The following is an 18,836-nucleotide window of genomic DNA, read 5'->3' as shown; positions in this document are numbered from 1 at the left end:
AAGAGTAAAATCCCTTTGAAATTTTTCAACAATTCGACGAATAGCAAGCACAGTGTATTTAGCCATGATAAATTGTTAGAGTATACTAAAGACAAATGACAGCTAGTGACGGTTATAACATTTTAAACATGGTTGCCATTTCATTTCAAAGTCACATCATTATTATTAGAAAACTCTTTAGAAGTAGTATATACCTTGAATGTCAGACTGCAAAAGTAATTTGTGAATTGATATTTCAAATTTCTGCTTACTACTGTACGATAAGGTCAATGTCCCTATTTCTGCTCACTACGTATATTTTTTATTTAATGTAAAACGTTAAATACTAAATTAGTTATACAAATAATTATTTAAATTCGTTCAGTATTTCCGTACAAAATGCTACAGCTCACTCTTCATGTAGATGGCAGCATATTAATAGAAATAATAAGTGTGTCCTACTAAAAAAAAACTTACGGAATCTTCAATATTGTTCGTCAAAGTTTGATCTTACCACTTCCAATTTTCGCTGAGCAGAAATAGGGACATTTTATACTTCATATTAAATGAACTATTATTAAGTTAAAATGTTTCTAAAAATACTTTCATTTAAATTAAATTATAAAGGGAAGTTTCAATTTTATATCTAATACGTTTTTTTTGTCGATTGTTGTATAAATAAATAATAAAAATCCTTATTACATTAGTCCCTATCGTCTCGTGCTCGTTAGCAATTGCTGTACTGGTAAGAATTAACCTGCAATTGTTAATGACGAGGACGCATACTTTTTCATCGGTCGTCCCTCAACAAGGCCTGAATCCCTTACCTCCCCTTATAATCGATGTTTCGGCACTCGGAACATGTAAACTTTGACTCCCGGCCGATTTCATGACCTCACTATTTCGATTCCAGGAACAATGGTACTGCAACCATTGTTTTCATGGATGCACTTATAATCACGTTTTCACTTTTTCTTCTTTTCTTTGTTCCCGTCTTTTATTCTGGCAATTACAAGTACTTTAAAAATAATTAAGAATGTTCCAGAACTACCCTAGTAGCATTAATGGTTGGCCAACAGTATTCAACAGTTGAGAGTTAGTTGGGATATAGTTAGTGTTTTTTGCCTACAAATTCCCAAAATAGGGCCTACGACGAAACAGTTATGACAATTTGCCAACGAATATCCAATCTTTGGCCTACAGTTAATATAGTTGGTTAACCAGTTCGCTACCAGCACATTATTTCGAAAATGTTCGTCACAGACTATGCTAGATTTTCAGTATTCTGTTCAATGGGATATCCTCAACTTTTTGATCAGATATTAAAAATACACAAAACAGAGACAATGACTGACCCGAAATATAGGTGAATATTGCAAAATCTATTCCCTTTTTTATCTAAGAAAGTATGCTGACATGGAACTTGGAGCGTCACACATATGTGACGCTGGTAGCGAACTGGTTAATTAACAAGAAATTTACAATGATGATACAACATTGGCCCACCTAAAGTTTGCCAACATTTAAATATAGTCTTGGAGACGTCAGAAACGTTGCTACAACCAACAACTTGTTATTATATTTCAAATTGATTTTTTTGTTTCCTTATTTATGAATATACTCGCAATTTGTTACTGTCGCGCAACACATTTGACATTTGGCATTTTGTGAAAATAGAGTCATGGGGACAGAAGATTGGAAATAATAATTTATAATAATTATTTGTAATAATTAGCTACATATATAAATTGTACATAATAATTTGTAAAGATAACTTCGCTGATAAAACACTTGTTTACCTGTTTAATATACATATACACTGTATACATGCATGTAATTATTATAACAAGTAATTATTATAAATATTATTTCCAGTGTGATACTCCATCAAATATTTTTAAAGGATTTTGTGGAAGTGTAGTGTAGCCAATTGTCTTCTTATTGCTGGTTTATTGTAGATACTCAACAATTGGCCCTCCAGAAAAAAACCTCCAGTTGGCCCTTCGTAGTATAGTGACGTGGGTCCTACGTTAGGTATCATTGTTGGCCCAGTTGCAAAAAAGGGTGACAATTCTAACTGTAGGCCAACCACTACTGCATCGAAGGCCCATCAAAATGCCAACAATAATTGCTACTAGAGTGTATATTTGAGTATTAAAAAATCAAATGAAACAAAATGATTTTATAAGATTAAAATAAAATAGGCATTCCATGGAACGTAATTAAATTGTTATTTTATAGGAACATGTATACCGAGACATGTCACCAAGCTTCATTTAAATAGTGCGAATGATGTAATGAAAGTTCGTTTGAATTGGCTCCACAACAATTAGATAGATAACTTGTATAGCTACTTGAACCACTTTACTATAGGGAAGGGTGTGCATTGAAGAATCAAAAGTGAATGCTTTCATTTTGGTTCTATTCGAGATTCTCTGCACATCTGTTTATCTTTTCTAGATCTAATTTGTACAACGTCGTAATAGAAATCAATAAGTATTCAATTGAAAGATGACATAAGATTATTTAAACAAACTTAGCGTCATGTATTGCTTAAAATGTCTTGGTGTTTTTATAAATTTGAGTACTTGACAGAAACAATTATTTTCTATATTGACAGTTACTAGCAGCGATGATTTGTGTAAAATATAATATTTCAGAAGTCTTAGTGCATTGCAGGTACAGTAGGGTTGGAATTAAATACAGAAGCAGAATTCTTTTTTATTATTTGTAACGTATAGTAATTCGAAATATTTTGTATTTAGGCTTTCAAAATGTGAACTTAATCAACAAAATTTTGTAAGTGTCACAAACCGCTCACAAAGTTCTATGTTTATTAAGATAATAAGTTTTTCGTAATTTTTTGTCACTTACAGTACTTTTTGTTTTCAGCAGATAATTTTTCTTATTATGAAACAGTAATTTAGGATGAAAGGGATTTGAGAGTAAACTCTAAAAAGAACTATCATTCCATAAGATTTCTTTATTTTCTCATTTCCATTGTGAACATCATTATCGCATGATCTGTTTAGAGAAGCTATCTTTTTAATCATAAAATGCCATAAATTGTAAATTTAATTTTGTAATTTAAGTATATACATACATTCAATAATAATAATGATATTCATACAATGTATGTACCATTAATTATTGTCCATTTTCAACTTAATGAACTTCTAAACACATTGCAGACATTTTTCTTCAAATTTGTGTTTTGTGCACTAGTCCATGAAAACAAGAATATATGTGAATAATAATAATTATTCTGAATTTATGTATTTATGTCTTCAAGATTTTCAAATATGTGCAATTTAATATTTTCTGAATGCTGTTAGCGTTCGCACATAATCGCCCTGAAAAAGTGTAAAAATATAAAAGGGGAAAATTGAGAAGTTCCCTTGTGATATGAAACTCTGATTAGATATTTTTCAGACGCACTAGTCTTGTCAATGCAACGCAGCTCGCGTTGCAATTATGTAGTAAGGAGAATAAAGAACGCGTGTTTATTTTGTAAAGGTGCGGTGACCTATGACCTAGGGGGTGGAGATTAAATGTTAATCAGTTACAGTCACATTTCCCCTCATTTGTCAAACGCCAATTCTTTAGGTGTCAACACTTTCATTAATATGTGCCTCGAAAAGAAAACAAAAGAATTCCATGGAATAATCAAGGTATTTCAGAACATCAGGTAATAAACCACATTATTTAACCAAGTATCATCAAATATTCTAAGCACAGTTCGAAAATTTTATGGCTCATATTGTTGTACTTATCTTATAACTTTGTGTTACATTCATAATACTAAAAAATTAGAAATTAACTCACAATAGGTATTATTAGGGCATTTAGGAAATCTGGATTTACTGACAGAATTTCATGTTAACAACTAGCTACTACTATTTCACAATATAATGCCAAATTCATGTTTTACAAAACACAATGAAACAAATACTCTAACAAAGGTGAACAAAATTGTTATTTTAACGATGAAATAAAATTTGGAAGTAATGCCTATATAGTCAATGAACACTGCTGTTAAACACCAATGAAGAACACCGATTCAAAGAAAATATAGAACACAATGTAAGAAGTATGGATGTGGTTGTAGAAATAACAGAAAGTGTATAATTGTTAAATATTTACAAGAATTTCAATGCAACATCCTGTGCACGTATACGTGTAAGAAAAATTGTTGTAAATAAAAATCGAAGCATTATTCGACAGAATAAAGAGCCTCTTGGATAGCATAAAGCAAGCAATCCTAATGAAAGGTAGGTGATTTTTTGTTTACAAATAAACTCCAGTGTTGGGTTCTGGAAGTCGGAAAATTATATACTTTTGTTAATTTTAGTGTAAGCTTTTCGAAAAATTATAAGTGAAGCTTTAAAGTTACATCAGTGGATAGCGGATAATATAGAAGTTCAACGAAGATTTAGTTAGAACAAAAAGATTTACCAACAGTTGATTACATACTCCGCAATTCCTCGATATCTAGTAAAAAGATAACAAGGGCAAGGGATTATACAAAAGAACAAAGAAAAAGTAGAATGGAACAGAAAGGAGAATTTAGTGATCATATTAACGGATAAAAGTAAAAAGTGAAATGAAGGCCTTATATGGCAAACCAGCGAAGTAAACAGGAGCTATTACATAGTAAGCATGAAATAAAAGGAGGCCCGTCAGAAACAAAAACCATTCGAACCGTTGGATTTCAGCTGAGCACCGACCGCAAAGAGTAAATGAAAGAATGAATGTGAAACAAAAATAAATGTATGAAAAAAACTGTGTATGATGATCGGTTTTACATCTTCATCTTATAATTGAAAACTATTCTTTAAATGATAATTCAATCGAGTCGAAAATTATAACAGAATACATACTTCTGGAAGTAGTATTAATATTGACTGATTTTATTTATCCTCAATATTAAATGGTTCACTGAATAATTCGTTATATTTTTAATATAAAGTTCCTTAAGTCAGTAAACTTTAAACAGAAAATTTTATAGACATAATGCACGGACTGATAAACAACTACGAATTTTGATAATTTTAAGATATTTCGTACTTAATTTGGTTTTCATACATCCAGCATAGATATTTAAAATTAAGAAATATATTTAATTTCCAGAACAAAATAGATGATACTAAAGATGGTGGCAAAATTTCTTTGAAGTTTACAGAATAATACAACAGTTTCTCCAGACAATATTTTATTTACTTCCTCTGTATGTTACAAGTAAACAGATACATTGGTAATTCCGTTAATATTTCATGCAAAAAAGACCTTCGTTATAACACTTTCACTATTACGATACATAAGTACACTTACTCAGAAAAGTATCCGCCTCTCCATATATACGGCGTATTTTACACACTTAATTAATGTTAAAATGAGAGTTAACAATCATTGTTTACATTAATATAAATCCTAATTATTAATTCCTAAATTAGGATGCATTCGACGGAGAAAATACAGTAGATTTAAGCCTATACATATGCAACAGAGTAGTAACATATTATTAATAAGTTTGTATAAAATAGATTTCGAGCTTCGGCGGATAATTTCACTAGTGACGATAACTTTTTTAAGGAAACTGTGTGCAATTTCGCAATCGAATACATCCCAAATTAAAATATAACATGTATTATTTAAGGTGTAAACCGATCAGTATTTTTATCTTTGGGGAAGGGGTACCACCGTGAACGCATGAAAACGATAAGTTTATTTAAAAAATTTTTTCTTTTAAATAATAATCTCAATAGAAATTCTTATTAATGGTATTTATTATACATCTATTAAACATTTATACAACATTCTTTTATTTTCTTTTTTCAACCAAATGGCAGTGTTAGATATGTTTCCGGTTGAATCGATACTTACTCGGTACCAAAACAAAAGTATCGATACCTACTTATATCAAATTATATTTTCCTAACCTTGATACCTAACACAGAAGTTGTTTATAGCTTGAAAGAAAATAAAATACAATACTATACTTCATATATTTATTTAAATATTCAATATAAAACATATAAACAAATATATGTATAAACAATATCCGTAATATATGATATACATTATAAATAAATATGTATGTAGATATTGATTATTTATCAGATATTATTTGTACAAGCATATTTAGTTTCAGAGATATTCTGAAAATATTCAACTTGGGGCATACGATCTGCGACGCAAGGCGGCCCTAAAAATATCTAGACAAACCAAACTAATCTATCTTTCTAAGTTCATTGCAAAAATAAACCCAGTAAAACATTGAGTAGGTATATAACAAGTCATTGATGTTGTACCTAGAAAATGAGAAAGCACCTTATTTTTGTAAAAACAAAGGAATACATAAACATTCATCAGTAACATAAATAATTCATTTATTAATAATAAAATTAGATGAAATATTTAATAGAAACTGAAACAAAAACCGCTTTGACTTCACAAGTGAAGTAAATTTGATAAATTTAAGTAGTACAATATTTCATTGGGAAGGCAGCATATATATTGAACAAGGTTATGTCAAACATAACATAGATGGTAAATGGAGATGCTGCAGGAAACAATGCAAGAAAACTTGTTCTATATTGGAAAATACCATTTTTGGAAGCTCACACCTAACCATATACATATACCTACGTTATTTTAATATTGAAAATATTTAAATATACATTGCTTAATTATTAATATAAACAACATTCATTTGTGTTGAAAGTAATGACAATATCAAATGTTGATGGGTCGATACTCGCTCCATTCGATACGAGTATTTTTTCTCGATACCTACTTGGTATCGCAACCGTACTAATTGATAGCACAAGTACTTGGTATCGAAACAAAAGTATCAACTAATGTACTTGTGTTTACTTGTATCGATTCATCCCTAGATATGTTATACATACTGTGTGGGTGGATACTTTTCCGAGTAAACTGGATGTGTTATTACATTCAGTTTAGTACGTTCGAACAAAACAAGTATCTCCAGAGGTAATAAAAAAAGCCAGTAATCAACGCCGAGAAATATACGATAGTAGAATTGTAACATCGACGGGGAGGGATTCGGAGGAAGAAGAAAATGTCTTGGCTGCGTCGGTAGGAGAAAAAGACAAGTATAGGAGGACGGTGGGACAGAGGGGTTGGGGGAGGGGGAGACCGAGGGACAAAAGCGGTGATTTTTAATCTCCTTTTGCCGTGAAAACGAAGAATCGTCCCTCGCCATCGTTTATTTATGCATTTCATAAAAACGGCGGACCGAGGCTGCATTATATTCGATTCTTCTCGAGTCTGCCTACCATCCTTTCCTCCCCTTCCCCGAGTCTGCGCAGCCCTTCTGCACGAGGCACTACGTAATGTATAAATGAATAGAGTACCAGTGCTGCTATTCCCTCTACTGGCCTCTTCTTACTCGGTCTGAGGGTAGCTGGTGGCGGTGGTAATGGTTGCTGTGGTGGTGGTACCGGCGGGTAGTAATCGTGGTGGTGGTAGTGGTGGTGGTGGTGGTGCGTTTGGTAGCAGCGGTTCTGCTCCTGCTACCATACAGGCGGATAAAGCTGGGCAGGGACGAGTTAAAAAACCTTTGTGATTTTCCTGACAAAGATTGGATGAGCCTCTGCAGGACTCATACCCCTCCTCCACCTAATTTTCTTAATTCATACATATACCCATAGCTGTACAATGTACAAGTACTATCCCTAGAAACAAATGTTTGGTCAGACAAACGATTATAGTTTAAATTCTAGTAATCGTTCGATTTATCGATTGTACCAAAAGATTTAGGTAATTTTGAAATAAGTGGAATAGAAGCGGCATTCACTTAATCGTAGATATGAAATAGGTAATATTGTTTATTTACAGAATATGACTGGAATATGTAAAATTTATACATTGTAGCGAGGAAGTTTCAACCCCAGTTTAATATCTTTACAAATATTATTGATGCATATGGAACTAACAGTAATGCGGTCACCTCAATATTTTATCGAGTGTTTGTTACTAGATGTACCATCTGATCAAATATACTAAAAACGCAATACTAAAAATTATATAACTTGCATTTAAATGAAATATTATTGTAATTGTAAATGTACGTTTATACTTACAAAATACAAAAATAATAATTAAACTAGTGTTTATAGAGTATTGAAACGTCTTCAGGTATGGGAGAAATGTTTTATGAAAATGTTTGAATATATACTGACATGAATTATTTCAGATGCAACTTAAAATGAATGGTTTAAATTATATGTTGAATTCATTATTAATAATTTCCAATTTGCTTTGGTAAGTTTATTAAATTCTATAGATCCTGATTTGGACCGTTCTGTAAACTCGATTATTTTGGTAATTTTGCATATTCATTGGCGTGCATAGACTCTGGGCTATACCTAATTATTCAATGTTTAACAAAAGTATTCCTTAACACTGTAAATATACAGTAGAATTATATAATGTGTTTATTACATTAGTTATAGTACATTCTCACTCATAATTGTAGAATATTAATCAAATACAAAGTTAAAATTGGAAAGAAAATTTTAAATTATCGGAGATCTCGAATAAACGTTATCTACAGAATATCGAAATAAAATAAGCCATACTTATAATAACATGAAGCAACAAATATACATATGTACGCATAGTACAATGGTTTGTTTGATGACATATTGATGTATTTCTGGATTTAAAATTTCAACTTAAAATTTTGGATTTGCAATAAACACGGAACTAATATTGAATTCAATAGTAGTGTGAACATGGAATTAATACAAAACTGTAAAAATGTGTAAGATTTTTAAAAGTTTGAGAATTTTTAATGGAAGAGTTAGGGTGGGGCTAGATTTAAGAAATGTCTGCAGCATGAAGGCTAGGTAAAGACAGACGTGTAAAATACTTGGTTTCACAGGGTTAAAATTTTCGATATTTTTTTTAATTTTAATCGATGGTAGTATTCACAAAGAATATAAGTAGACTTCAGCAATTCCAACAAAATGGGTTTCATGAGGAAGCGGAAGGCTTGCTATATGGGCCTGTGATGTAAGTTATCAATAACTGTAACTTTTTTGTACCTTGAACTTTAAACGCATTTTTCTCAAAACTACTTTTTACAATTTATTTCGAATTGGCAGGAAAGATACCGAGGAAAATATCCGTCCAATCGATTTCTTCCCAGGTTTTTTAGTTAAAGAATTAACAACCATTCTAAATGAACTACAAACATTGATAAAATTGTTAATTTGTTTAAATAGCTTCTTTTGCACGAGTAAGTCGAAATTTTGTTGTCAAAATCGTTACTTTTTTATTAAAGTCCCACAACTTTTACAATTTTATACCTTTCTCTTGTTTTTCTTAGTTCATCGACAGTAAAATTATGTGAAGATTACAGATATTTCGGCTATTTTTGTTTTAGACAAGAATTAGAGGCTCCACATTTCCCGCCAATTCACAACTACGGTGGCAAGGCGATGATTCGTAAAGAATCTAATATTCAAGTTATTATTTTTTAATAAACAAAATTTGTTTGTGTTGTTCAAATGTACGATAAATCACCCTCAAAGTTTTAGAACGATCAACTTCATCTTTCGTTCATACAAAAATTCCCGAAAATCACCTTGTCAGGGTTATGAACCAGGTTCCCCCCTTAAGTTACGAGAAAACTTTACAAAAATTTACAATTTATTTATTAATCAACAAAAACTTTACTTACTCGACAAGTATTTACATCTAAGAGAACTTAAAAAAATGTATCTAATAAGTACAGAAGACTAAACAAAATTCACTTTATTTATTTTTTTTGGTTTTTATTTCATCATATTTATTTTATTAAGTAATTATTGCAAGGAGTGTCAGTTATTTAAATGAAATTTTATTATATTCGATAACTGACACTTTTATTTTAAACATTATTTTATTCCTCATCTCTTATTCGAAATTTCTTATTTACACGAATAATAATTTTTTCGATCTTTTTAAAAATCTATGTTTCAGATAACATATAAAATTCCAATCACACGCCCAACGTTGAAGAAAGATACACCATTAATATAAAGAAGTATAAAAGTTCAAGTCTTGACCCGGGACTAAAACCGGTATGATATTGATACCGGTATTATGCCATCAAAGCTATACCGAAACTGATATATTACCGAACACCTAAATAAATACCGGTATTTCTTCAGTTTCTATAAGGGTCGGGCTTATATAGGGTTACGTGTATAGGGCGAAGGTTCAATCGACAATACCGGTATTTTACGTTTCGGTAGAAGTCCCTGTATTTCGCATGATTCAATTTAAATTACAACTTACGATGTTACCTGGAACACACTAACAAGGGAAGGCACGGAAGTGTCCATTATGATCAAGAATTTTTTGTTATAAACAAATCATATTTTGGACCATTTGTCAGCAGCATATTATTCTATATAACAAACCGCAAACCTCGTCCATTACAAGTTTTCATGTATCTCCTTTGGGTTTCGAGATAGTAATTTCGGGTCGAAACTTCGAAGGGTGGTTTCACCCCTTAAAGTCGTGTCTCAGCCGATAATAAAAATACGTATCCCTTATTTTTGACTGCTTAACAGACATACGAAGTTTCATCAAAATAGGAAGGGGACACTTCCCTTGTAAGAAATAAAGAAGAAATGCTAGGTACGAAGTGAGGAACACAATGGTAACGTTGTTGAAATGATAACATCCGATTGTCTGGCTCGTCCTGTTGATCTCCCTGGTAGCACTATGGTTTCATGTGCACTCTTGTTGTAAGGGGTTGGAGCGGGGGTTGGTGGTGGAGGCAGAGGTAGAGGCGGTAAGGGGAGGACGCGGTTTCGTTGATTAAAATAACCTCGTCAGTGTAGTCGTTCTGTTGTATAACTAGTCGGGGGATGATGAGTAATCGTCTGGCTTAGGAAACCGTCATGACAGGGACATCGGACAGAAGAGGTGGGTGGGGGAGGGAGACGGGGCGGCGAGGTTGAGGTAAGAGGTAGGGGGAAGGATCCACGGGTCACCAATTCAATCAGATTAAATGTGAAGAAAACTTTTTTTATTCCGATTATTATTATTAATTCTATGTTTTGTAATATATGATACTTCACACGATTAAAGTAGGATGCATACTACCATGTTCAAAAAGTTTCAGGAATTTATTTATAAAATCAAAAATACAATGTTATTCGTCATAAACCTCATTGTCGCCTTCAAAGTAGTCCCCATTGCCCACGATGCACCTACGCCGGCGTTTGACCCAGCTTTTAAAGCACTTCTGGAATTCGATTTTTGGTGTAGACATCAACTCAGCCTGCGATTTTTGTTTTATGGTTTCAGTACTATCAAAACACGTTCCTCGAGGTGGTTTTTTGAGACAATCGAACAAGAAACAGTTGCACGTTGGAAAGCATACCTTTTGAGACTTCAACACGACTCCATTTTTGCACGAAATTCAATTCTTTTGGCACCAATCTTGCAGCAATACGTTTTAGGTCCAAATCGTCATGCAATATGCTGTGAATCGATCCTAATGATACTAGTTGCTATCATCAGCAATCTCTCTGATGGTTAATTTTCTATTTCCGACCAACATTGACCTGATTTTTTCAACGTTTTCATCAGTTTTCGATAATGATGGCATTCCAGAACGAGGATCATCTTTAACAGAATCACGACCATTTTTTAAAGTGTTCATATCACACGTAAACATTTGTTTTTGATAAAGCAAGGTCATCATAACATTTTTGTAGCATTGTTACCGTATCCGCGCATTTAATTTCATTTTTAACACAAAATTTAATGCAAACTCGTTTCTCTGATTTATTAACCATATTAAAAGTCGCCCAGACACAAAAATTTCATGTAAACAGAACGCTGTAATTATGACAAATGATAAGCTGTCAAGCTGAATATTGAAGGGAATGTAAACAACAGTTGTGCCAACAAAAAAAAAAAGAAAAGTTTCACAATATCATATACGCGCGAAATTTAAATGAAAAATTCCTGAAACTTTTTGAATATGGTAGTACACGTGCTGGCGGTGGGAAGTAGGTGTATGCGAAGAATCTTTCAAGACATTTTTTTTCTAAACCGAAAACATATGAAGGAATAGTGCAAGTAACTGACATGTTTTATTTATTGTTATACAATGATGAACACTATATGTACATATACAGGGTGAGTCACCTAACGTTTGCATGTCAAATATCTTATCAAAAATTTGCACCTCGATAACATGGCGGCGACAGTGGTACTCAATGACGGCGGTCGCCTTGCCTGCCGCACAGCGTAACGGAAGCGCTAGGCGCGCACGGCCACCACTGTCGGCGCCGCGTGTTTTGCTGAACTATTTCGCTTCCCTATTTTAAACAAAATAGATTTTGTAACTTTCCTTGACACTCTCCTGAGCAGAAATGTCTTCTCTGTCGCGTGCTATAGTTAGATTTTCTCGTAGACCTTTAGTTTTTGAAATAAATGAAAGAATATCAGCAAAAAGTGTGCGTTTTCGGTGTCCTTTTCACTTTAAACATTATTTAAACATATTTAGATATCAATAATATAATAATAATTAATATTATAATATCTTATATTGTTCGAAAGAGGCCACAGAATTATTTCGTGTCAAAATAAATTGCATAACTATTACTGCTCGAAACAAACTGTTTGCAAATTCGTATTCAACTAATAAAGGTCTATCAGACGCTTATTAAAAAAGTGTAAGAATTTTTAGGTGTTTAACAGTGTAATTATAGTCACTGAATTCCTAATGAAACGGACTATCGTCGTAGGTGTTTAAAAAAGGGTGATTCTATTTTAAAAAATGAAGGTAACCTTGATATCTCTAAAAAAATGACATAATTTTTCGTTTCGTTATATAAATAATATATGTTTTTTAATAATAATAATAGTTACATAATAGTTACATAATTTTTTTATTAGTTCTCGAGATATTTTCAAAAAATATCTATTGAAGAAGATGCTTAAACCCTTCATGACTATGTAGTAATCATAAACACCGTTTCGACATTGTTGTCTTCAATGAAGACATGTTTTGAAAATATCTCGAGAACTAATAATTTTTTTCCATGGTACCCTAATAATTTTTTACGTAGAATAAACGGAGGAATCGATCTGTGTAACAAACAATATGCATTTCCATTTAAAGAAATGATGCAATTGTTACTTGCACATGCATTGTTGCACTTACAAAAAATCTAAGGGCCTACAGATGTAGTGCTCATTGAGCCATTTATCTTTCTCCTTTGGCATTTCTTCGTAAATGCATTAATAACGGAATTATGATTTGAAATAATTGCGTGGACCACCCTGTATACTCCATTATTATTAAACTGAATACTAAGCATCACGTATAAAAGACCGCAATGTTATTACACATTAGGTATTTGCCATTTGAAATAAAAGTAACTAACATTTTACTCAATAATAAAAGACGCAAAGTTGTTGTAGATAGCTTGATAGTGAACCAATTTTAAAGAAATAAAAATTTTCCAAAACAGAGAAACAGCACATATGTATAAATAAATAATTACACCATGAGACAATGTAAGAACCACTAAAGACGCGTCTGGTTAACAGACTCGAGGAAAAGAATCAAAGTAAAGCAGAGGGATCGAGGGTGTATACCCACAATTTGAATACAAAGAAGAAAATGGAGAATGGTATGGTGATTTCAACAGAAGGAGCGCAATAATAGAAGCTAATGGTACTAACGCAGACCCCATCCAAGCCGTAAACACTCTACCCAATAAATTCATTTGAGGTTTTGTTTTTTATTCAATCTTATCGAAATCTACTCAGAATAAAACAGTTTTGGACTCATTTGTATTATTAAAACACTAGAACTACCAACGATAAACGCATATATTTTTCGATCGATCGATAAATATGGCAAACTTTTGAAAATTTTCAAATTTATAAATTAACTAATTTCTTTAATGTCGTATCGTAATAAAAGTTACAAAAGATCTGAGAAAATGGATTGTTATAACATTTTAATCATCGTTGTAAGAGTGTATTGGCAAGTTATTTTGATTTGCTTGATAGTTCTAGTGTTAATTGTAAGTACAATACATGCATATACATACAGGGTTGTTCACTCGTTATTACCATCGATTTACGTCAATATTATTATCCGTAGGAAAACATGTTCCAGATAAAAATTCAATGGTTTTAATGGGGCCATATTTTAATGTTACTAATTTTTTTCTGAGTGGTCGCATAAAGGTTCTGGGAAGGTCAACTTTGTTTTTTTAAACTGGAATTATGTGCTTTTAAATACATTAGTCGATGCAGCTCAATATCGAAGACGAAGAAACTTTTTTCCTGTCTTTTGTTTTTAGATATTAACCCTTTGACTGCGAAAAGCGTGTAAATACATCTTCGGAATGTTGCCGATTATTGACATAAGGCATGGACGTTGTCAAGGGGGCAGGGGGGCACTTGCCCCCACCCCCCTGGATGGAAAACAGTGGCTTTTGCCCCACTTTATAAGAAAAAAATTGGATTTTGCCACCCTCCCCCACGCTTCCCAGAGTTACACAATTTTTGCGTAATATTTAATAGTGCAGTATAATTGAAACACGACCAACAGTCTCTATTAACAAAACAAGTAAATTTTCAACGATATATGACTTTAAAAAGAAAATAAAGTGTGTCTAACTACGTACAGACTTGTTCACTGTGGGAGTCGATGTGTTAATATATTTGCACCTCCCCCCCCTTTTTCCCCCCCCCCGCCCTGATTGATAACCTGGCTACGCCCATGACAGAAGGTGTACTATAACAGTGCTGTATAAAAGCAGGGCATTTATTTAAATCAATTGCAAAATAGATGGCTAAAAAATATTTTTTTGTAACTGAAATAATTTTTATTTGGTACACTATAAGTACCCGCAAAGCTCATTTCGATAAGTTTATTAATTCAATAGTTATGATTTATTGAAAAAAGGTTAACCCTATATTTCAAACAGCTGTAAAATCAACAATATTTAAAATTTTACAAGAATCCTTCGAGGTACGTTTATATACATATCACTGAAGACTACACCATATCCAAATTTGAAGAAAATTCGAAATGGTGCTCCAAAAAGTGTCCGATTTCGCGTGGAATGATCCAAAAATGACATAAGAACAAAACTTTGTTTGGTATCGTGTCAGCCTCATTGAACCATTCAACTTTGCCCTTAAGACATTTGACGTATCTTTAAAAACAACAAAGATATTTCAGGTGCAAACGTTAGGTGGCTCACCCTATATATGAAAGTAAACACTGCATATCAAATTTTTAATTGAATAATATTAAATTAATAAGGGCGGCGCGGCGATACTGTTTTTGCACCCAGCCGGCCAACAGCCCAGGAACCGGCCCTGTATCGAAGTTCCAACAAAAAGCAAAAGGTCAATTCCTAAGGGATCACCGTAAGTGCTTACAATGAAAATGTGGGGATAACATTACAAAGAAAAGAGATTCCCTTGTAGGTGAACGATTCAGCAGTCCTTTCATCGGTAAATCGTCGTTGAATGCGCATGGCCATTGGTCATCGCGACGCACGTTAACCGCCCGTTCAATGTCTGACAAATCCTCGTATTTACAACTACGAACTGGCCGTATTTTAAAAACTGACGATTGGATTTTTTCGTGAAAGTCACGGTCTTACAACTGGTATCAAAGTTTCGTTCATGTAAACGCGAAATTTGTGCTTTCCACTTGTGATGTTCATTTCCGAGTGGAATTATTCTGTATAAAATATGGAAGAATGAAAAGAAATTTTATGTACGCGCATTCAAAATATTTCTATACTCATATACAGCATACGAAGGCACAGGTTCGCGGTACACGTGATCTAGAGGTAATGAGAATGGCCAGATCATAAGTATAATTCCGCGTGCAACCATATTTCCCGTGTATGGGAACACGTCTTCCGACAACTGGAAGTGAAAACAAAACAGTAGATATATCAAAAAGTGAACAGTAATAATTAACCCATTTTTCTACTGCGTTCTAGGATTTCCCTTGTCAATTTTCTTTGACAAAACACTCCTGACGCGGGAATTTGAATAGAACGTGATAGAAAAGATCTCATTGATCCATTATCCAAATGTTAACTCTCCCATGAGACTTTCAGAAGTTATTACAGCTTTTGAAGTCGCAGTAAAATGAGCAGAAAGAACGAAGAAATACTATCCTTAGTAAATGTGTTCGGTTAAACAAGAAAGGACCCAAATAAAATTGGACAACACAAAAATAAAGAATATTACATTATTTACATAATGGACGTGAAATATGCTTCTGCTTCTAGTAACAAAAATTAGAACTATTATATCTAATTTTATTTAAACAAAGTATTAAAGTACAGAACGAGTATATGTATAAAGCAAAATGTGTTTGGAAGAAGTATTCATTCGTGCCAAATTTAATATTTTATCATTTTACCTATTAGTAATTTTCGCTCCAGGAGTATGAGTTTACAGTAAATGGAAATACAAGGTACGACGTAATTTTTGATCAAACGCAAAAGAAAGTGATACAAAGACGAATCAAAAATGGAGACTACAATATTCTGTTTAGAATTTGTTGAGCACACGTGCATAAAGGTGCGATTAACTAATGTATCTGCGCAGTGTCGACTCTTTCTATTTGTTATATACTCTAACAATTGGTAAATACTGTAAATCCTCGATGCGTGTCCGAAGGTTCCTCGGCACTAAACATGAAATATTTCATAAACTAATTGCCACATGCAACTGAAACAAATATCATTGGATCCAGAATTCCAAGGTCTATTATTCTGTTAACTTTGATTAAAAAATTAGCGTTACACCTGGACAACTCTCCTTCTCAGTGCCGATGAGCCTTCGAACACTCATCGAAAATTGACTGTACAATGCTTCTATTTCCTTTCCATAGTTTTCATGATAGTAATGTATATCTAATTAGTGTGAAGAATAAATAATAACATAACCATATCCCCGCGTATAAACAGTAAGGCAAGTAGAAATAGTATTACGGGTATGTCTGACCAGTTTTATAAATCAATTCACTGGAAAACGGAAACGGCAAAAGTTCATTTCAGATGTTTTATTGTAGGTACTTATATTGACACGAGGAATTGGCCCCTTTGCCAGGAGACTAGTTACTTGTATTTATTATTCCATTAATGTTATATTCGGCTATAAGTTATTCTTAATGTGGATAAGTGTATGTATCATGAAGTAGTATTCCCAATTATTGTAATACACACATATGCAGTGTGTCTCACGAACTCTGTACACTTAAATATCTTGGTTATCTCAAACAATACGAGAAAATGTTACTTACAGAAGTTGTAGAGTTTAAGAAACTACATAATATGGTATAAATGGTATTCTTGCAAGTGGAGGCGTAGAGCAGATCTAGAGGTCACTTTTGTTTTTTTAAATGGAATGTCCATTCTTTTATGCTCGATTTCGATAGATTGACATATTCTGAGCATAAAAGTACTAAGGTGCATTTGTCCGAAAACTTACCATTATTAAGATATTTGACTATTTTCATTCTATTACTTTCATTATGGAACGTATTCGAGGATATGCTCACTACGCGAAATGTAAACAAACAGCGAATAGGAAAAAGTCAAATATCTCAGCAACGGTAGGTTATAAGTTTTTCGACCATTGTCAATTTTTATTAACGTTATTTTCACTAACGTATCTATATTTGAACTGAACATATATAAATTCTATAATTCATTTTGCGTCACTGAAAGATACGTAAACAAAAATTACGTTAATAAAGATTGTCGATAGTTGAAGTAACCAAAATAAAAGTCTCGTCATGTATATTGGTTACTACGTCACCAAAAAAAAATTGCTGTCGTTAATAATGGTTATCGGTAACCAAAATAAAATTCTCGTGTCGATAATGCTTACATACAACCAAAAACAATTTCAGTTATTGATAATGGTTCTTCATAACCAATATCATTTTCGTAGCCAATAATCCCAGATACATACAGTAGCACATAGTACATGACGCCTTGAAGACGGCTTAAAGACACATCAGACCTAAAATGGACGTCCTCGTCATGTGCTACCTGGGAATGGTTATTCACAACCAAAAAAAATTTCCGTCATCGATAATTGTTATTGGTAACCAACAAAAATTTTGATCATCTATAATAGTTATTCGTAACCAGAACAGTTAAAAATCCATGTTTTTTAATTACGTCATTTTTTGAAAAATTTCTTTGACATTTACTAATATCTGATTTTCATTGAAATAAAAATTACCTTTTTCTGAATGATCTTTTTCCAGAAAATGTTTAAAATAACTGTTATTTTTGGTCTATGCGGCTGAAACTGTAGGGGAGATCAGGGACAAACGTAACACGGGACGAATGTAACAACTGTTAGAAAATAAATGCCAATCGACCAACAGTCCTCTTTTCCCATCTTTATACTCAAAGTTCATCTGTCCTATACCTCAGTTGTCGCCAACACGCAGCAGTAAGCGGTTTTCCTAACACGACTATCCTATGGAAATAATATACCAAAAGTAAGTTTGCGTTATCTCTTTCAATTGTGTATCTTTTTGTTTCAGTTCCGTAAAATTCTCTGAAAGTCTTTGTATTATATTAAATAATTAATATATTTTCAGGTAGATATAACATTTCTCATGATAACAAGTTAGGTTTGCATATAGTAAAGCCGCGTCTACACTATATAGCCAAACAGTGTTAGACAACAAATTGTTGTATAATCTTGTTGTACAACATGTTTTCATGTCACACTAGATGGAAAACATATAACTTGATACATAACACAAAAAATGTTATGTAACATCACGTTATATAACATTTTTCCTT

The sequence above is a fragment of the Dufourea novaeangliae genome, unplaced genomic scaffold, assembly GCF_001272555.1.
Source record: "Dufourea novaeangliae isolate 0120121106 unplaced genomic scaffold, ASM127255v1 scaffold285, whole genome shotgun sequence".
NCBI lineage: Eukaryota > Metazoa > Arthropoda > Insecta > Hymenoptera > Halictidae > Dufourea > Dufourea novaeangliae.
This window is presented reverse-complemented; position numbering follows the sequence as displayed.